At 41.2% G+C, this 22,184-nt stretch overlaps 1 long non-coding RNA gene across 1 annotated transcript in view; it reads left to right on the plus strand.

Moving 5' to 3' along the window:
* LOC108495431 overlaps positions 1-22,184 on the plus strand; it is a 43,133-nt gene that overhangs the window by 3,267 nt on the left and 17,682 nt on the right. The window contains exon 2 of the long non-coding RNA XR_001874118.1: positions 12,906-12,968. This is a non-coding gene — a long non-coding RNA (uncharacterized LOC108495431). The remainder of the gene's footprint in view (positions 1-12,905; positions 12,969-22,184) is intronic.

A 22,184-nucleotide genomic window follows, 5' to 3' on the forward strand; every position in this document is an offset into this window, starting at 1 on the left:
TCTCTCTCTCTCTCTCTCTCTCTCTCTCTCTCTCTCTCTCTCTCTCTCTCTCTCTCTCTCTCTCTCTCTCTCCTTGCCGGAGTTCTCTCTGCCTCTCTTCATGCTTGTTTGCTGCTTGTTTTCTCTTACCTCTTGGCTCTCTGCCACAGTCTCTGGACGCTGCTTCTGCTGCTACTCTGTCTCTGCTCACTCACGGTGGAGAAAACTTCTTTAGCTTTCTAGCCACAGGTACTTAGCCCAGTTTTACACTGTTCCAAGTCCCTGTGGCCCTGCTGCTGGGGGCTGGGGGGGCCAGAGCCACCCAGGGGGCTCCTGCTGTTTCTCCTCGAGGCTCTACAACATGGCTACTTCTTCAACAACCACAACTACCTTCTTTTCCGTTCTGCTTGTGACATATTTATATTTTGCAGAAGCAATCATTGGTTCAAACTTCAAGGGAAGGGTCACCACCCCCTGGGGTTTTACCATTTTATAACTTCAGGGGGAAAACTGTTTCCCCCACCACAGGGAGGGATGCAGCAATTACTTTTGGTTCCTACCTTTCCCCCTGGCTATGCCTGGCTTAGGTGCAGCATTCATCCCTAGACGCAGCAGCTGTCCTGACCTCAAGCCATGCACCTGCATGCTCTTTCAGGGTGTTCCTCAGTGACAGTGCTCACATCCTGCACACACAGAGCACAATTGGCCTCTATGCTACCCCAGAGAGTTTTGAAAGCTCTTTGCCAGCTGATGGTTGCAGATTAGCTGAGCTGCTTTGGCAACAGCTGGAGGTGGGGAGAACATGGCTGGGTAGTTTCCAGGGCTTACAAGACTCCTGGCCCTGGGAAGGGTTTGAGCTCTGGCTCTGCTGCCTCCTCTACCACGGAGAGTTATTGCAAAGGTTTGAAATCGGTGTCATAAAAAATGTTCAGGCTTGGGAAAGAGTTTTGAGGTCAGACCTGAAAGGAGGGATAATACCCTTTTCCCAAGACTGTTGCTTTCCCACAAGTGCCTTTAGATAACTATTTGATGCTGACGCTGATAAAATAATCAAGGTGTTAAAGGCAGGCTTGAGGATAAACCTGTCAGCTGATCTGTGAAGTGACTTCAGTTGAAAGCTGTGTCATGGTGGGGTGAACTGTACAAACCATGCTCCAGAGCCAGCAAAACCCACTTTTTTGACATAGAGAAGTGTTAGAGTGATTCACAGGATCAGAAGTAGGTTGTGGCCTGAGAATCACTTTTTTAAGCAAAGCTCTCAAAATGTGAGCTTGCTTCATGGAAAATCAGTGTGGATTGGTTTTTCACCTCTTGAAAACGCTCATGATTTGATCTGTTAATACCTGTGTGATTATAGGAAGAACAGTACTCTGGTTGGGGCTGCAGGAGCACTGGGCAGGGGTATCACCCCTTCCCTCAGTCAGTGCAGCCCAGCCAGCCTTCCCACTGTGGGGCACTGCCAGTACCCACTGTTGCCCTCCCCAAACTTGCTGAGGGTGTACTGCATCCCAGTGTTCAGGGCACAGGTATACTTTACTATTGCTAATCTTGACATTTGTTCTTTTATTTTTTCTGTATTTTTTACTTTTAAAACCACCTAAATCACCTAAATATTTAAAAATACAAGTAAAGCTTATTAAAAAAAAAAAAGCTTAAAATTAAAGGCTACATCAAACTTTGATAGCTTCCCTGCAAGATATTTTTAAGTACTCAGTTTTAAGTCTCAGAGGCTTTCCTTAAAATTTTGAGATAATAACATACCTCCTTGGTGGGTACTTCTTTATCTGTAGTACCCAGTGTAACTAAGCATGGGATAAAATTTTTATTATCACTATCTGTTGTGGGTTTACTTGGTTTTTCCCCCTGGAACTGAAGATGGTTAGTTCCAGTGGTGGCTGCAGGTGAGGGGGTGGCCAGGGCTGGGACTGGGCCCCTGGCCAAGGTGTGCAGCAAAGCACAGAAGAAATTCCAGCCACAAAGACCACATTGCAGCTTGTGGTGGTTTGGAGCTGGCTCCCTGCTAGGTCTCCAAACCCCGCTGCAAGAGCTCCCCCCAAAAAACCAAAGGAAAAAAAAAAAACCCAAAAGAACCAGAATAAGAAAGAGCTAAAGCAGTATATAAATATATTTACGCTTATATTACATTTATATACAATTACAAAAACTATATACACATAAGGAAAAAAAAAACCCCTAACACCTGAAAACAGAAAAGGAAAAGGGACAAAACAAACAAAAAACCAAAACAGGTATACACACTCAATGAAGAACTAGTCAAAGAAAATCTTAATACTTTCCTTGAGATAGCACAATCGTGCCCAACGCCGCTGCCAAGATACCGGACCCTGGATCGACAGAAACAACAGGCCTTGTAGGCCCAACCAGGCCTCAGCTCCCCCACAACAAGGGAGACTGGCTGCTGTCACCTAACCTCATGGGAAAAGAGAAAGAGGCTTCTCTCTCTGTCTATTTATATGTTTGATTACATAAAGGAATAGGATGGAACACTTCCTTCCTTCCTTCCTTCCTTCCTGGTTGCCAGGAAAGAAGGCCTAGACTCAAAACCATTACATAGCCAAGCTCATGTTGGAGCAGGTGAATGCATGAAGGAGACAGTCATCCATGGGAGGCCTAAGAGGGAGTGAAGTCCTTTGGAGAATTTGCAACTTGGAGAGAGAGAGAGAAGCCACGCCGAAGCAGGTTATTCTGGGTAGGACTTTAATGAAACCATCGGGGTATAGAGACTGAGCCAAACCCCAGAACCTGCAACCTGAGGGAAGTGTGGACCCGATGTGGAGGGGTTCCCCGAGAATTTACTCCCCTGGGAGGGACCCTGTGGAGCAGGGAAAAGACTCAGAGCTTTAGCTTCCCTGTAACCCATGGTGAAGATCATGGTGAAGTAGGTTTGTCCCCCTGCAGCCCATGAAGGACCAGTGGGGGCAGAGACCCTCTGCACCCCAATGGAGAGAGACTTTAGCTATTGCCCTGAGAGTAGAGACTTCTCCTCCTGCACTGATGCAGGGGAGCCGAGGGGTGATTAGAAATTATATTTAAAACTGTTTATTTTATCAACATTCTTTGCAGCTTCTTTTTCACCTATTAGAACAAGTAAATCCTTGGAAATACATAGGATCATCGGAAGTTCATCACAGGGAAAGTTGTTTAAAATTGTCTTATTTTGTTATTCTTTAGTTCCTATCCTGTTAGCAATAAATTTTGATATCTTTCCTCATGTCGAGTCTGTCTTGCCTATGTGAACCTCTCTCACCTTTTAGCAATTCTGTGGGTGGGTTGAAAATCCAGCCAGAGTAAACCCACGACAGAGTGGATGCATTAAGGAGACAGTCACCCGTGGGAGGCCTAAAAGGGAGTGAAGTCATCTGGAGAATTTGCAACTCTGAGAGAGAGAGAGAAGCCACACTGCAGCAGGTTAGAGTACAGCCTAAAGACAACCAGGGGAGGTGGAGTCCCAGAGTAAAATGCTGAGACTTGCTGTTGGTTGTTGCTGGTGATGTTCAAACGCAGAATGAAAGACAAAATGGAAATGGTATTTTTGACAAAAAAATAAAACAGACATAATAAAACAAACCCAAGCAAAACATGAAAAATATCAATATTGGTTATCATTGAATCATGCAATCATAGAATATCCTGAGTTGGAAGGGACCCACAGGGATCATTGAGTCCAACTCCTGGCCCTGCACAGGACATCCCGAAGAGTCACATCATGTGCCTGAGAGCATTGTCCAAACGCTTCTTGAACTTGGGCTTGGTGCTGTGACCACTTCCTTGGGTGAATTTTTGCTCAACAAAATACCAGATGTTGTATAAATATTATGTTCAACTTCAGATAACTGGAAGGGCAAATTTTTCAGGAATGTTTGAGATAGAGAGCCTGGATATGATGACAGAAACAATCCTTTGTACTTCTGTTACAGCAGCTTTTCTTGGGTCATTTCTAACCACAGCTGGAATGTTTGGATGTGAGAAATATTTCTTGTACCACCTCCCTGGGCCATCAGTTCAGGCTTCACTTCAACAAAGCACATGCCTGGCTTAATTTCTCATTTCTGATACGTGAGGTATCTGACTGCTGGCTGGGAAGTGCCTCAACCCTGGGCCTGCCTTAGTCCTGTAATCAGTGGTGTTATTCTTGGCCACACAGAGGGGAAAATCCCATGTCTCTGTTTGGATTGTGGGAGAGGAAACTGTGAGCAAATGAAACCTTCCTGTTCAAGGGGGACCAGAGACATCCCATGCTCCTCACCCTCCATCGTAGAGCAACCAGACAGCCCACAGCTTCAGGGTAACAGGTTGTGCTATCAAAACATGAGCTACTACTTGTCATTTATCTCTCCAGCATATTTTTAAGCTTCAGCCACAGTTAGTGTTCCACACTGTCTGGCTTTTAATCTGCATTTTTTGTCCTCTCACAGGTAAGTGACAGAGGCCTCTACAAGCAAAAAGAAACACTGATTGCTTTGGACTCTTCTGCTGAGCAGTTGCCTTTTAGCTTTGATTCCTTTTCCTTTTTTAAAAACAGTTTCTTTTGCAGTTTTTTTTTTAGTTTGCACTGCACATTGGTCAGTCTAGTCTTCGCCAGATATATCCTTCCATCCCTTCTTCTCTCTCTTCAGCCTCTAGGCTTCACTGTCAATACAAAGCCATAGAAATTGACTTATCAAAGTATACCTTCCCAACTTTTGGTAAGACAGAGAATGATCCAAGAAGTTTTTCCAAGCTTTACAAATAAGATGTAGTATGTTCAGTATGTCATTTCTACATGTGATTGCACAGATTTTCTGCTTTATCATGAAACCAAGTAAAAACATTTAAAGTTCCTAGTAAAATGCCTCTAATAAAAACAGAGAACATTTCTGGGAGTTTGAAATAGAATCATACCTACTGTTACTGGTCAGTATTAGTTTGTCTGAAGGGGGAAGTGTTTGACCAGTGATTAGGGCTATTCTTAGTGCTAGTTCTTACTCAAGCTTGTAGTCAGTCAGGTAGAGGTGGGTAAGCACCAGTAAAGAGTTCCAGCAGATAACACAGAATTCATTCACTACTGTTATTGTTTCCAGTAACACTCACTACTTCATGGCAAAAAGAAACAAGGCTGAGTGACAGTTTTCATTTCCTGGCAGCGTGCAGGATAAGCTTATTTGAAAACAAACATATTTTTCTAATCCTTGGCTAAGAAAACTTGATATCTATTCCTACGCATGATGTGATTTCTCCAGCAGGCTTTCCTACATATGTTGCAGCCAGACCTGTTACTGCACATATTGTTGTAAATAGATGGTCTGGCTCTGTTTCTCTTTCCTTTTTATTTTTTCCTTGTTTCCCTCCACTCCCCTAGCGCCCCCCCCCCTCCCCCTTTGCTCTAGTTTATATGTTGCCTGCCTATATAATAGCAAACTGATGCATGGACAAAAGAGGGTATATATATGTTTCAACATTGTCCATTTTATTTTGGCACTCCTTTTTGGATCCCCAGGGAAATTTGCTGTGTGATGACACCTGTCTGCACCTGAGAGATGTTGTATTTTCTAGCACTGACCTGGAAGCACCAGGCAATCTGAAAAAGAATTCCTCCTCACTGCCTTCCATGACTAAAACTTTCATTTTCATAGCATGACATCAGAACATGTTTTACTCACAACTGGAAGATATCACTACGTGGATGAAAGTAATTTTTTTTCCTTTCCTCCTGAGAGCTGGTCTAAAATACCAAAACCAATGAAAAGCTACATATAGAAAATAAGGAAATTTTTTCTTTTTGCAACAACCTGTTCACCCAGCTTAATACATAAACCTGTGATAGATAGGAGGTTTTGTTTCAGATGCATGATTGCACCAGTAACATATGGCAATTTCTTAGTCTACTAGAAATGTCACAATTATTTCTTTTCTTTGTAGAACAGACCATCTTCCTCTGTCCTGATTGACTATTTTATTAGCTTATGTTATTGTTACTTTGTACTTGATCGCTTTATAAGAAGCACATTTACTGTCTGACTACTTTAGAAATGTAATTTCTATATTTTATTTTTTCTAATTTCTGTTTTAACATATATTTTACCATTATAATTATTTATTAGATATAAATATATGACATATTATAATAATATAAGTAGAAGAAATTATATATTTCTTACATTTATAATTTCTAAGAAAAATACATTAGGCTGCATTAGACTTGCAAGATATGAGTACATGTGGTCATCCATGAACAGCATGAACAAAGGCAGTCAACAGTGAACTTTTACACAGAGTAAGAGCCAGACAGCTGATAGACCAACATTTCTGTGACATTTGCTTAACAACATGCTTAAGACTTGACTTTAGCTGCTATTGCTTTGGTGGAGAATGGGTCAGATGGCTTTTTCCATCCTGACTATGAGAAACATTTGTAAAAAAGTATTTTGGAATTCCACTTCTCTGGCCTAGATCTGAGGCAAGGTCCCAGCTACTGTCTCATGGGTCGGTTTGGGCAGGTCAGTGGTACAGCACAGAGCAGGATGTCAAAGGCAGGCCTGTAGATGATCATGTAAGTTTCCCTGCATGCTGGAGCTGATAGGAGACAGCACTGGCAGGTACTGGGGGTTAGGCCAGGCAGCAGTGCTAAACATTTCTAAATAAAATGCAGTTTTTTATCTGGAGTGTGTCCATCATGAGATGTGCTTAATGAATGAGTAACAGTGTTCTCTGCACTTTCGACTAGGTCATCAAGCAGTTTCTGGTGCAAAAGGACAGCAGTATTTAAGAGCTGTTGCCATTGAGTTATCATGCAATGCATACTGGTAGCTGGGTGGTCCCATTTCAGCTAGAACGCTCTAAGAATTTGAGGATTTGTGGGATGCCTGTGTGTGTATGTAAATGCCCTTCTCTAATTCTACCCATTCCCCCTTCCCCCTTCTCCACCCACCAAAGTTATTTGTGGCAGCTGTTAGCACAGAAAGGGACCACTTAATGAGCTGAAAGCACTGTGTGTATATTCAATATATATATGCAGACCTCTCTTCTGCATACTCAGGATTTTGGAGGTCCTACATCCCCAAAATACTTGTGGGGTTTCTATAATGGAAAATGAAGCATGGTTAAACTGGCACAGGCTTATACTGAATATTGCTATGTTACATGGCAGTTACTGGTGCCACACGTGTGGGTCAGTCTGTCATGCCTGACTATGGGCTATTTTGTGCCTGGTTCCTTCTGTGTGCAGTGTTGTAGTGGTTTGAACCAGGTTTTCCCCCTGAAGCTAAGAAAATGGTAAAACCCCAGGGGGTGGTGACCCCTGGAAGTTTTGAAGTTCTGTCCAATCTGTGCTCCTGCGAAATGTAAACATACCACAAGCAAACGGAAGAGAAAGTTAGTTGTAGTTTGGTTATAGAAGTGGTAGCCATGTTCTGAGGCCACGAGGAGCAGAGGGCAGAAGCCCCCTGGGGGGGCTTTGGCCCCCAGCCCCCAGCGGGGGCCTGCGGGTACCTGGAACAGCATAAAGCTGGGCTAGGTGCCTGCAGGTGAGAGCTAAGAAAGTTTTCTCCACTGTAAGTGAGCAGGGACAGAGCAGCAGCAGAAGCAGCGTCCAGAGACTATGGCTAAGAGCCAGGACAGATAAGAACTGAACCAAACAGCAAACGGCATGCACCGCAGAGAGGACTCTTGGAAGGAGAGCCGAGAAAAAAGAGTCAGCAGCAGAGCTACAGAGTTTTGGGGGTAAGAACTGAACCAGACCTTGGCCTTCCCCCCGCCCTTGCCACTGCTGCCAAGGTGGCAGCCTGAGACAGAGTACAGGAGCTCTGGTAGAACTCTTGAGGCAAAGGCTTTCAACTGAATGCTGCCCAAGATGTTCTGACTCAGGGGTGAACTCCCCTGAGGAAGGGACTTTCACGAAGATGCCCCTGCATTTCGTGATATGCCTGTGGTGAAGCGAGTTTTGTCCCTGCTGGCAGTCCACAGGTGAGACCTTCGCCTGGAGTCGAAGGAGAGCCAAGAGGAGTGAAAGGAGACCCCCTTGTGTCTTGAAAGACCCTCATTTGGAGACGACGGGCCAAGGGGCTTGGAGATCCCCTTGTGTATATTGAAAAGAAATCCAGCTATCAGCTGCTGCTGAAGAAGACAGATGACTGCTGCCTTAAAGACATTGCTGCTCTGAAGAAGGGATCTGTCCTTCTTCCCTCCTGGACTTTTATTTGGAGGGGAGAAGAGATCTGATTCATTGTAAATACTGATTTGTCACGGTAGAGATAGTTGTGATTGTGTGTATAATGTATTATAATATTTATTTGTACAGTCATTGTAATATATTCCCTTTCCCCCATTCTGAGTCTCGTGTTTTGTCTGGAAAAAAACCACATCTTATACTAGGTTGAGATGGGGGAGGGGGCTTAGACTAGGGAATTAGATTTTGGGGATCTCAAACCATGACAAGTGGTTATCCCCTAACAACTAGCATCCCAAGTTGTCATATGTTCTGAAAACACATTTCAATGAAAACATGGAAAAAGCTGTGTCCTTCCATGGATAATGAAAAATTTAAACATAGACTAAAGGAACCTCTAGACTGGCAATTGCATCAGCAGCTGCTGACCCTTCCAAAGCAGAAGCCTTCAGATCAGTTCTTCAAGATAGGGATATGTCTTGCATTGTAGCTATTTGTGGTTCCCGGGAATGGGAGCAAGTGAGCATATGATGTATGCAGGATTCCTTTGTTCTTGATTTTTTTTTTTTCTTATGAAAAAATAAATATAGAGACTGAAAGAATATGCTTTTCCATTAAAGAGTAGAAGCACAAAACCTGCTGGCCAGTGTGATTATGTGTAAGAGAGGGAATCAGCACTGTTTTTGTCTTCTTTGGTAGTAAGCCATTCCATGAATTTTGACATAAGTTAAGTATACCTAGAGCCTTGGTCTAAGGCGGCTCATCAAAGCTGACCATGGACTGTGGTGCTGTCAGATGCCCAGTGCCTCTACTGCCTCTTTGCTTAACAGAGGACAACCCCATCCTTGGCTGTTCCCTGAGGGGGATCGTTGTAGTTTCCTAATGGCGCCTGTGCCCTTTCCTCATCTCTCTGGGAGCTAAAGCTTGTATGAGCAGCTGTGAACTACCCCCCTGCAGACAGCTATGCTCGGGAATGTCTTGGGCCATCCTCCCCTGGCTTCAGTTGCTGCCTGTTACTCTTTGCCCACAGCATTTGGAGGCCCCTGCACTGTGTTTCTCACTCCCAAAGTGGTCACAGGGGCGATGCTCCCGTAGTCTGGGCTCCCTCACCAGGAATGGCCCTTTCCACAGGAAGAGTAGGCAAGGCCCAACCACAGCCTGTGCCGAAGCAGCCACACCAGGCAGAGCCGGCGTCGTGTGCCAGTGCTGCTGCAAGGATGTGGGTGGAGTGAAAGGCTGTGGCTTGCTCAGGGAAAGTCCTGAGCCCCATGGGGGCACCTAACACATGTAGCTGATGGCTTGGGCTGTAGGCAAACATAGTGCTGTGGGATGGAGGATCCATTCAGAGCACAGAACTGCCGTGGGAAGGAAATGCTGGAGCTGCAGTGTCTGGGCATGGGGCTGATGTTCTGCGGGACAATCTGCTCATCACTGTGATCTCTGGGGGTCATTGTGAAGGCTGCCAGCTGGGCTAAGCTGCCCCTTCCCCAGCCTCACTTGTTTGCTGTGATGGTGATGCGGAGTGCTATTGCTACATGTAAACAATGCCTGGATTCCCAAAATCACAAAGGTATTGGATTAATTAATTTGTAGAGCATCTTCTTGTGCCACCCTATAAGGGCTGGGAGAAACCAATAACTTGCTGATATCAGCCAAGGTTTGCCCCCTGTGTGTGAAATCAATATATATGGGTATTAACAGCGAGTACCAAGGAGGAGGGCAGTCAGGCAGGAAAGTCTGCCCGTGGGTAAGCAGAGAGCAGTTACAAAGGGGTGTTTGGTCTGGGTAGCACCTGGGGTCCCCAGTTCCTGCTGTTGGTGACCACATGACCAGCTCAGGCACCTGGAATGTGCTGGAGGTTTGTGGAAAAGAAAAGCTGTCAGGGTTACAGGGATGTTACCAAGGCATGTTTAGTAGTAATGCATAAGGACTGGTCCCTTTATAGTTTGTTGCTGTAAGCAAATTGTATCTTCTTATGTGTTTCCCCTTGAAATCACCAAGTCAGACAAGAAAATAAAGCTCTGTAGTTCACAACTGCAAACGTGTAAATGTTACTGAAAAACCAGCACATGGTGGGGGCTATCGCCAGTGGAGGACTGTCAGTCTCCACTGAGCTGGGCGTAGTCGCCTGCCTTTCTCAGCATTGTTCCTCCTGCACTTTGAGCTGGGGGGGAGGGGAATTCTCACCCTGCAGCTCCCACTGCCCGCAGCCCCCCGCTTGCCCCTCCTACCCCACCCTCTGCACGAGGCTGGCTGCCTTCGGTCAAAAAATCTGCTGGGCTTGGCACAAACGCCTTCTAATGCAAATATCAGAGGACTACAGAAAGCCTCTCTGTTCATGTCGGTTCTTCTGAGCCTCGCTTTCAAAGTGCTGACTGTGTTGGTTCTTATCGTAAGTCAGTCTCAGCAATTAACTTTCTTTTGATCACTTGGGCGTGTGCTTTTTTTTCTTTTTAAGTGCACTTTTAATAGCAGATGAATGTAGTGACCAAATACACAACCATGGGATTTTTAATTTAAAGAATATGCTACTTAAGCAGATGTTATCAAGCTTCTCCATACAAAAATAGAGTTTTAAATTACAGTTTTATAGATGAGAATAGTAATGAGGATTGTTACCTTGAAATAGGCAATTTAGGTGTGTAAGAACATGCAAAAATTGGCATGCAGATTTTAAATATGGTATGTTAAAGTCTGATGTAATTTACTATGCTGTTTCACATTAACAGCTGTATGAGTGATTGATGAACTTTTTTACCTACACAGGTATGATACTTGGATGCTGGTGCCCCAAATGTGTAGCTAAGTAAGTGTAGGCCAGTTCTGCACCTTGTTTCTAAAGACTTTTACTCCTGGCAGCCCTGTGCAGCCATCAGTCTCTGCTATTGAGTCCAAACAAATACAAAAGAGTTTTTTACTCATTAGGAGACAGATGCTCAGTGAGACTCACTCCCTGAGCTTTTGTGTCCTGGACTTTTCTTTCTCCCTTTTGACAGCACTGCACATCACAGAATGCTGCTGTACTACTCCAAAGGCATTCTGCTCCATGGATTACTGAGTAAAATGTGAGTGAATCTATAAACAAAATTAAAGCTTTTGTTTTAATGTGAAGTTTATCTCTTGCTAATAATGTTTGCCTTTTGCAAACTCAGCAGACTAGAGCATGTCTCATTGCTCACAGTAGTCAGGATTGTCAGTGGTTTGTTTTGTTGAGCAACATTACATTTCTGAGGTTACCCCTCATGAGTAGCAAGACAGGTTTTTTTGCTGCAACCATGAATATTGAAAAAAAAATCCTTCTCAGTTTGGTGATTTAGATCACAACCTTGTTGCAGCATGCATGCAGGCTGCATGTTTAAAATAGCATGTGGCAGATGTGTTGCTATAAAATTTTTGATGAAGAGGTGACCAGAATGCTCAGCTTTTCATGCTGTCAGTGACAGTGCAAGGATAGCACTTGCATTTGCTTGTACCTACCCAAGTTGAAATTCTTGAATACATTTGCTTGATGATGTTTTTGATATGTAGATTAGTATTTTTGTTATTTGATAAAGACTATACATAGTTCAGACTCATATAATTAAAAATTAGGGTTATTTATGTATAGTACTTCCAGTGTCCTCCTTTGAGACCCTTAGGGTAAACTTGGGCAGGTATGATCCATAATTGTTGAGGTTCAACCCAGACATAGTTCCTCACTCTGGTGCTGGTCACTGCAAAAGGAGGTTTCTGTCATGCAAAACTCAAGGTTTCCTTGGTGTAGCATCTCTCTCACAAGCATGTAGTTTGTAGCCATCCTCAGAAAATTGCCTCTCTTGCTTTGGGTAGCTGTACAAATCTCAAAATCTAATTTCATAGGTGGCGGCGTCTCACAAGTGTTTTCTTACATTGCGGTAAATGCAATTTAACTTAAGACCAGAAGAACTTCTATATGAATCAATTGAAGGTCCAGCCAACCCAGTGTCCTGGGTTACAAGCAGTTACAAGCAGTGGCTTGCAAAAAGCGCTTAAAGAGAAGGATGAGGCACAGAGTTGTAGGAAGTGATTATACACACCTCCAGTAACTGATAGTTTAAGAATTTTGTGTGTTAAAGTTTGGATCTGGATAATTGTATCTAATAGCCACGAGTAGGTTTATCCTCTACAAAATCCCCCCCTTTTTCTAAATTCCTTTTATGCTGTGGCCTCCACAGCTTCCTGTGGTAATGAGTTCCGCACTCCAATTAAGAAGCTATGTGGAAAAAGCATTTCCTTTCCTTTAAACTGGATAATTTCTTTAAGTGCCTCCTTATCTTAGTATTGTGAGAAGTCACGAAAAATCATTATCTACAAACCTTTCTTTGTGTCATTTATCATTTTGTAGTCTTCTACCATATTCCCTTCATATTTTGTTTTTATAATATTTTATTTGATTTTCCTGTCTTTTGAGCTTTGCCAAATAGTTCTCTTGAAGAAACCTTAGACTAACTTGCTTTAATCAGAATAACAAATTAGAATGGTCAAATGAAAAAAAAAATAATTTAGTCTCCTCTTTTATAGAAACTCTTCCAAACTTGTCATCATCCTGGACTCTGTAGCTTTTGTGGTTCTACATATGCAATGAGGTGGGTTGGTATGAACATTGAGCTCTGATGTTTTTTGTGTACCAGCTTTCCTACATGGTTTTAGCTATCATAGTTTAACATTATGCATATCTACGTAAGGTTATGTATTCATTCACGTATTTTACACTCACTAGAATTTCATTCTTTTCTTTCTTCAGGTCACTCTGCTGTTCTCTGCTTTGATATTCTTCAGCACATCTCCACAAGCAGTTTTAAGCTGGGTAAGCTTATTTCAAATCACTTTGATTATTTTGAACAATTCAGGTCAAAAAGACTGTAAATTGGCCTCTCTACTGGTTTGCCGGATGTATCTGGGCAGTAGTAACATGTATGATTTAAATCATTAGTTGTTACCTTTTTGATACATCCTTCAGATGTAGATTTACATGAAGACTGTGAAGTCTGTGCTTGAACAATGCAATCATCTGCAACTTGCCTGCGTTGTTCAACCAGGTCTTAATACCAGTTACTCCTCGATCGAGTCAGAGAAACCATATGAATGCGACTTTCCTCTTACCAGGCAATCCAAGTGCAGACAGGGAAAGAGTATGGTGTCTTAAGTAAGAAAAGTGTCTTATATTCTGTATTGGTTCCCCTAGCATAGAGGAGGCACACCTCTGCTGTTCTTCCTCAAACTGGTTTTGTAGTCACCTTTCATGTGAAAAGAGTTGTTTTCCATAGCTGGGTTAGACTGTGTATCATTAGAAGTTGATGTATATACAACTGGCCAGCCAAAGAGGAGGAGCTGCAACATAGCATGATGACTCTGGCTTTTTTATTTGCTTGTTTACAACTAACTTTTACAACCCATCATTATGTTTGTGGCTGAATTTGGAGAGTATGGGTTTTAAGTTACTTACATTTATTCATGTGGATGAAAGGGTACGGAGGGCATGTCCTTTTCTGTAAAATGTTACGTTATCCTGGAATGGGTAAAAGGAGTTCTGTCAATATTAATGCACCTATCTTTGCTCTCCAAAGGCTTGCATGCCTAATACATCATTAAATCTAGTGAGAGAGAGGTACTGGCTTCTCTCTTATTGAGAGCAGCATATAAGAGAAGTGATTCTGAACTGTCAGAATCATTCTGTGACAGCATGTACTGTTAGAAGTTACTATCTTTCAGCATTAAAAGCAATATAGAAAGTACAGCAGCCTGAAGAAAAGGAATTCAAGATCTTTTTCCTTCTAGTGGATAATATTTACTTTGTTTTAGTTGAACAGGTTTTTAGAGGTCATTATGTTTAATTACAATGAATGTAACTTTTGTACTAACAATGCTTTCAGATTGAAAAAAAAAAAAGAACATTTACATTTTTTACCATGACAGATTATAAGTGAGTTCACTTATGTATAAAAGTGGAGGATCAAAATCTTTCAGATCATTTTTCTGTTCCCAGGCATATGTTAAATACTGAGAAATATAGGTCTGTAAGCTAAAGAAAACAGTATCAAACACACGATGTTTGAAAAATCCAGGGCACAGCTCTTTTTAAGGGAATGATTACAATTATTTACTAAGAGCATGACAGAAATATTGTGACTTATGTAGTACTGGTGGACATCACAGAAAAAGGTGATTTTTGCAAAAGAGATTTTAATGAAATCAGAGTGGTACAGATTGCATTACTTTCAGCTAGGCAGGTTTTCTAGCTGGCCTGTCCAGTACGTGCATAATTTGCTTCCAGTTTTTACCTTCTAGAGAAACCTGTTGTTCACTCCTTCTATGATCCTAAGTGTATCTGCACTCCTGGAACTACTAGTTCCTAAGAATAACAAGAGAAAACAGAGCCAAAGGTCATGATGTGTTAATTGTTTGCAGAATGTTCCCGGTGCAAATTTCCTTACTTTCTCCATGAGCTGGAGCTTTTTGTTAAATTAATGGAAATTCTCCTTGCTATTTCCATAAAATGCAGGTCCTTTATCTGAACTGAAACTCCTTTGTGGTTGCAAGGTGTGGGTGGCAGAATGCTGAAATGCCTTTCAACTAATCTTCCCAGAATTCTGTTTATGGTATAATGCAATAGACACAGTTTTGGCATTATACTGTCAGCACAGCTGTCATGTGGGAAATCTCTTTCTAGAAATATATTTATGGGAATGGCATAGAGATAGCCCTCTGGTGCTTCTGTGATCTGAGGTCTCCTTTCTGTTAGCCATGGGTCTGCTGATGAAAAAGATGACAAGAGAATAAAGGTGTGAGAAGTAAAATCTTTCAAATCAATGGTAATAGGGGCCCTGCCAGCTCCAGAGGGAGGATTGTTTATTTTACATAATTAGAAGAGATGAAGATGATGACAAATGGAAGGATTTTAATGGGAGAGAAAAACAATTGTTTTTACCAACTGTAAAGGTCAACTTAAAGGTCACCTCGCTGACGAGATGTCTTCCTTGTAGTTTCTATCAAAGCTGAAAATTTATTTCTTCTAGCATTTTGCGTATGGTCCTTGGGCTCTCTAGAACTGACAATATAATAGTGTTATCAATGAAAACTCTGCAGAGTCCCAACTCTGTTAATTTTGCTCAGTATAAGAAAAAAGAAATTGTTTCTTGAGCCCATTCCTGAGTTTCATTTAGTCCGGTCCAGGCCCTCATTGTCAATGATGAGTGCCAGAGGCTCTGAAAGAAGTTGGCCTCAGTGAGAGATCTGAGCTAACTTCCCTCTCCCAACAGTTAAACCTTGAATGTGGAATCATAACATTTTATGTAAGCTGTAAAAATAAGTGCATTTTTAAAACCATGGGTTTAGGTTTTTAATGTTTAGTTTGCTAAATACAGCCTGAAAATTTAGGATTTATCAAGCAAGTGCTTGCCAGTGAATTGTATTCCCACCCCTCACCTTTCAGTACACAGAAGTAGAGGACCTATACATTGGAGATTCAAGCAAGTGATGTAAAACGTGGCACAAGGAACTCAAACTCCATTCCGAGGCCACGACCTGTTTAGGGTGTGCTTTGAAATATGGCACATTTTAAGGCAATCTCATGTTGTATACATGTCATTAGTAAAGTGACTTCAGGCTCTTGGAAGTCATCAAGTTTGACGCCACGTCATTCAAGGTTTTTATTACTGTTTCCTAAACATTATTACTGTTTCCTGTACACTTTTTGCTACTGTCTTTTAAAGCTTATTTTTTAAAAGAAAGCTTAAACCTTACTTATTTTCTAAGTCAGCTTGAACTTCAGGTACCAACAATAAAAGCACACCAGAAATGCAAATCTTGACAAACACTATTGGCTGTCTCTGCCAGCTCCGTGCTCTTTGCCAGTGCTGCCTCAGTCAAGGACAGCTATTTGAACAGATCTCTGTGCTGAAATATCTGGACTCTGTGAGCCTCACTGTTTGCCTATCTCACATGCATGCTCATCCTGATTACAGCGAAGGTATCCTTCTTGTCATGTGTGCATCAAACCCTTCTCCTTACGTCTTTGCGGGCGTGAAACAACTGCCATTATCTGATTCTTCCAGGGAAATGAAGTTGAGGTGCAAGAGGGCAGCAGTCATAGCCATTGACAGGCCTGACAAGAAAATGTCTTAATGCAAACAGGAAATAAAACTGCATCTGTTAACATTCCTGAGGAAAAGAGTGTGTTGAGAAAATAGGGCTCAGAGGCAAGGCTCAGAGGCTAAGTAAATATTTTGTGGAATGGAGATGAGGATGGGGGGTGGGGGTGGAGGGGACACAAAAGAATTGAGTTGCCTACACTTAGAGTATGAAATGAGGAATTTTTTTCTGTCTGCAACTGGGTTATATTTCTTTCTTTCTTTCTTTCTTCTGTATCTTCTCCCAGATAAGGTGTTGGTCATATGGCTTCAAAGATTTTAGTGCACTGAACAGCAAGCCTGTGTTGGTGGTCTTGGTTTTCCATGGATTATTTACAATTTTGTGTAATCACAGTGGTTGATGAAGTGAGGAAGAAGGGGAAGAGAGGTGGTACATATATATTGCAATGTTGAAACTAAGTAAGGTATGACATAACTTCAAGTCAGTCAAGCAGGAATTCCCATTCTAGCTTGGGAAGGCCTAGTTTTGGTCCTTGTACGATCCTGCATTGAGATAGGTTTACTGGAACAAGAAGAAGGATAATTTAAAAATCAAATGTTCCTGTTACCTACATGTCTTTGTGCTGCACAAGTTTAACCAAGCTATGTTGACGTTACAGGTCAGTCAGTGCCCATCCTGGAATGAAAGTCTGGCAGCCCCTCTTAAGAATTAGCATTTCCTCATTGGGGATGAGAGACAAGGGTCATAAAGTAAAACGGACTTGCCTGTATAGTTTATCTTATTTTCCTCTGTTATGTTTGTATGTATGTGTGGTACTGCTTATTTTGCAGGTGTGTGACACTGAAAGTTGAAAATTATTTGAACTATGGGTTAGCCTATTTGCATTGGTGTCTTTTAATTTGTGATCTTGAGTTACCTTTGCAAGTAGGCAGATTCTGAGGTCTTAAAGATCTTTAGAAATTGTTTCAAGTTCTCTTCTTAATTCCTGTTCAATAACCAAGAAATATTTAGGAGTCAAAAAACTAAAATGTTGTCTTGTTGTTCTACACTGCTTATTTGGTACCTTGTCAGTTTGGTGTGTTTTTAAAATCTTTATGCCAATATGCTCTGCCAGCTACAAAATTGTTGGCATTCATTTAGTGAATGCTGACGAATTTTCTGGTTGGCTCATTATTCTGTTTACACTAGAAGTGACCTACTTGGGTGGCAGCTGCTGTGTGTGAGAAGTGTGGACAGTAACTTACGCAGACTCATGGTGTGTGGTACTGACCAGACATGGCCTAAAACCACCCTGAGCTGGACTGCTCAGCAAGAAGTTGTTGCTTCAGTATTTCAATGAGTCCTCCCAGGAGAGGCAGGCATATGACAGATTTCCAAGACCTGACTAAACCTGTCCAGGAAGGTAATATTTGAGATAGTCAGCTTCATTTGTGTACTTGCTGTTTTGGCCATTCAACTTCATTCAGAGCCCTGCAATTCAGTAGTTTTGAATTTCTAGTTTAGTATCTATTTTAGTGTCTGGCAGAAATTATAGTTGGTCTCAGTGCATTTCAGGAAAGTGCTGTGGAGGATGAGAGGAAATCAATATTTTCATGCAGTAAATGTTTCTTTTGAAGTCAGAGCTCTAAATGAAAGTCATAATTAAGCCTCAAACACTGGTTTGATAACAAACTACCTAATCCTATCAATAAATCAGCTTTTCTTCTATGAAGAATTTTTTCCCTTTGAAATTGTTTTACAAATAATCTCATCGCATGAGATAAAGAGAGGATAATGTTTATGCCAAAAACTTCACAAGGTCTCCTCCCTGGGTGCAGATGAATTGACTAAAGTACCTTTAGAAAATGGATTTTACATGGAATATGAGACACCCCACTCTCACCCATGCTATTTAGAAACTGAAATCCTGATTTATATTCCAGAGTGACCTATGTGTTGGTGGGTGACCTTATTATGTTTGTTTTATTGGTCTAATGATCAAGGATCTTTTTTCCAAAGAGCTATAGAGCTCTAATAAAGAGCAATGATCTTTTTCAACCTCAGAGAACAGGCCAAAGAATGTTCTTTCTTTTACAATTCCATGAGAGGGTGAAGGTCTATAATCTGGACTGTGCAGAATCCATGTGCTCAGAACAAATCTTTTGGCCCAAAACCTCTGAAAACTGTGCTGGACTAGATTAACAGAGAATACTCTCTGAAGCAAGGAGCAAATTACAGTTTTACTCTTAAAAATATCCCCAGACACCTGAAAAGGTCCCTAAGCTACCTAAAAATCCAATAGGGCAACAATATATCCTATGTAAGGAAGATCTTTTTCTGTATGATATAATTCTAAATTAAATGAGTTTTTCAAAGTAAAATCTTTTATATTAAGCACAAATCATTTTGTATTTAACAGCATCCAGTAAGATGCTGTCATCTTTTATGTAGGGAAACTAAACCCAGAAGAGATGGGTGCATCTGTCTACTCTGAGAACCATACCAATGAGATCTGGTTCCATATTTTTGCTATAAATGTTAAGATTGATTTCTTAATTCCAAATCTCTTTCCTCCTAAAGAGAAAAAGGCAAATAAAAAAATCTAATCCTTCCTCTTGGGCTCAAAACGTGCAGCTGATTGATACTATTATGCCATGTCTGAGATATAAACTAAAAAAAGTCCCTCATGTAAAGACTAAAGTTGTCTGATTAAGTCTTTAATGTGGTATCATTACCTGTTAAAAGGGAAGGACTTAGGTTAAAGGAAGGCCTCTTATTCTGTGAATTCTTCTTAGAGAAATAGCTACAAAGTTATTTGTTAGCCTGGCAACATCAAACACCCTGCAAGCTCTACAGAGCTGTGAGGATCTCCTTACAGGCGGAATCCAAGTGTTGGATTTATCCACAGCGTCAGCCCCTAAGATGTCCTCAAGAAATTTTACCCTTCCCACAGGCTAGAGTTTGCTGTCAATTTTTGGTATTCCTGTCAAGTGCTTGTGGGAAGAGATATGCATGCTAGGAGATGACATTCTGCATTACTGAAGCTCTTTCAGTCTTTGTATAGGTTCTTCTGTCTCTTCTCTTTGGTGGGAAAGCTCCATTTCTCATGTTGAATTTGCCCCTTAAGCTGTAGAGGAAGAAAGGCTTGTGATGGATAGAAAACAAGTAGGCAGATATGGTTCTATATTTTTTCCTATCTTGACAGTTTTTAAGTGATGGAACAAGCTTCAGGTAACAGCTGAAACGGAATGTTTGCTCTTTATATCATTATTGACTGGTAGTTTGTGACTTTGCAGGCATTATTCCACTTCTCATTTTGAAGTATTTTCAAAGTATGACCTGCTTTTTAATGGCAACTCTTTAAGATTTTAAAACATAAAAGCCAGACAAGAGCTAACCAAATAGGAAAAGGACCTCTCAAGTCTTTTGCTATCCGATATGCCTTATTACAGGTCTATAAGAGTCTTCACAGTATTTTCTGCCATTATTGTCAGTAAAGTTTCTATGCAATCACCAATGGATCTTGATACAGACTCTGCTTAAACACTCAATCCCAGTCTCCTATTGCATTGTAGGGTAAGGTTTGGTATGAGATGCTGAGTAACATCCCTTTGAGAGTTATGCTGATGAAAACCAACGGGACTGATTTACAATCTGACTTTCCAAGAGGAATTACTTGTTGCATACTCTATTTTATAGTTTGTCCTCTTTGCTGGAATACAGAAGGATGAAGCCCAGCAGTCTTTAACCTTCCAGTGCAGTATGTATCTTTTGGCACCTGGGAAATGCAATGTACTACCTAGCTTTCTGAAGCAAAAATTGATAGCACTATGACTCATATCAGTGAAAGGTGCAGACAGATTCCTTTCCCTCTGGAAATACGAGTACGTTGTGTGTGTAGGTTGGAAAGAAAGGGAATAAGGACAGGGAGAGAGCACTGAACTCCTGGAGCCATACTGAAGACAACTCTTGCCAGTATCAAGCTTTACAGTGAAGATTATAGCAAATGTTTGACTGATTGTTTATCTTAATTTCTTCATCCTACTGACCATTTAGATTCGCATTTGGAGTCTGTGCCCTCATGACTATCAGTCAAGTGGTTCACACCACATTCTTCTGTTCACAGCCACTACCATTGTTTCCTGAGTATGGCATTACTCTGTTGTGAGAGTTAAGTATTTCAGACCTGTGTTATTGCAGATTAGCCACTTAGGTTCTGTTTTGACAATGAAATTACTAAATTGACAGATCCCACAAGAGAAAAGGCATGGGTAGTTTTAGCAGTTATAAAGCTAGGGTATGTACACTCAAGACTCAGAGCTTAGTGATTTCTGTGAGTACACTGAAGCATCCTGCAATCTTTTGTGCATGTGGGATTTAACAACTCTGCTAATTCAGTGTAAAAAACCCAGTTTTCTATTTAGCAAAGAAATCTCTCTCGGGAGAGAGCAGAACTGATATCAATTTGAGTGGGATTTGGTCTCTTTTTGTGTTGTGTTTCAGTTCTCTGTTATGTTACATAAGGGATGTTAGTTAACTAGGTTGTGTTAAGTAGCAACAATAATTCAAAACAGGCTGGGGGTGCTCCACTGCAGATGGAACCAGCATATTTCTGAGGTCAAAGCATAAGTCTGAGTCCTTTCATTGGTGCAAAAGTAATTTATTTCCACTTTTAGAAGAGGAGAGAGTAGAGGACTCTCACAGATGGGAAACTTTGTGATAAACTCGTTAGAATGGCTAGAAAGGATATTTCAGGCAAAGCTTCGGCATCAGGGAAGCCACATAAACATTCTTGGGTTTGGGGAAGAGGAAAGACTGGTGGGAATGAAGAGAGAATATTTAAATGTTGTTTTGTTACTTCCTGGAAAGAACAGTTATTATGGTGTTGAAATACTTCATTTGTGAGCTGAAAGTTGTGGACTATAATCAGTAACCTGAAATATTTTAAATGTCTTGAATTTTGGTAGAGTCTCAAGTTCAGTCCTCACCTTGTTAGAAAGATTTGGTAAATGATATGTGCCCTGGATACAGATCCTATGTTTTGGAGTAGATTATCTCCTAGGTAGAGTAGGTAGAAAAGATAAGGGATTTAATAATGAATATTCAGCTACAACCTCTGTTTTGGCCCATAGTAATATTAAGATCAAGAACTGTTTGAAGCCATAAACAGATTTTAATGAGTGTAATCTGAAAGATTTGAGCTTGAGTTTCTAACATAAGTAAACATAAGCTCTTACACTACTCTCCATACTGAAAACCTGGAAAACAATTTGATTGTCCAGTTTATATGAAAGATTGTAGTGGTGTCTACAGACATTCAGCAGGCATAAATGAAAGCCAGAATTATTTAATTATGTATTTATATTTGCTGAAGTTATTTACCATATGTCTTCATTTATATTATGTAATCCCAGTATTAGGAAAACCCTATTCAGTAGCCAGAAACATACTTATTTTTTAGGCAAGAGAGCAAGCTGCAGGAATATCCATAATACGTATATATTTGCAGTGACTAAGCAGTGTGCCAGTTTTCCTTCTCACACAAAAGCATCCTTTTTATTATCATGTCCACCCTTCTTTACAATTTGCCTTGCAAAATTGTTATGTTGCTAGCTGAAAGGACAGGGGGAGCTACAACTGCCCCGGTCAGCAAGGGAAAAGGGTAGAGCACTCCAGGACACCAGGGTGAGAATAGTGTTGTAACCTTTGTTATGGTGGTGGTGATATGCAAAAAGAGGCCAATAACAAAATGGTTTCTGTCTTATATAAGGTAGGGAAGGGAAGGCACTGAAACAAAAGGAGGAGTTAAGGCGGAGCATGCAAATTATAACCATAAAAGGGGAACACAACCATGTAGGTAAGGGATAGGGACAATGCTGCAATGCAGCATACATGGACCAGTAGGAAAATAGGGTATAAACACACAAGGAATAGGGCACAATCAGGGTACAAT

The sequence above is a fragment of the Lepidothrix coronata genome, unplaced genomic scaffold, assembly GCF_001604755.1.
Source record: "Lepidothrix coronata isolate B3197 unplaced genomic scaffold, Lepidothrix_coronata-1.0 Scaffold31, whole genome shotgun sequence".
Lineage (NCBI taxonomy): Eukaryota > Metazoa > Chordata > Aves > Passeriformes > Pipridae > Lepidothrix > Lepidothrix coronata.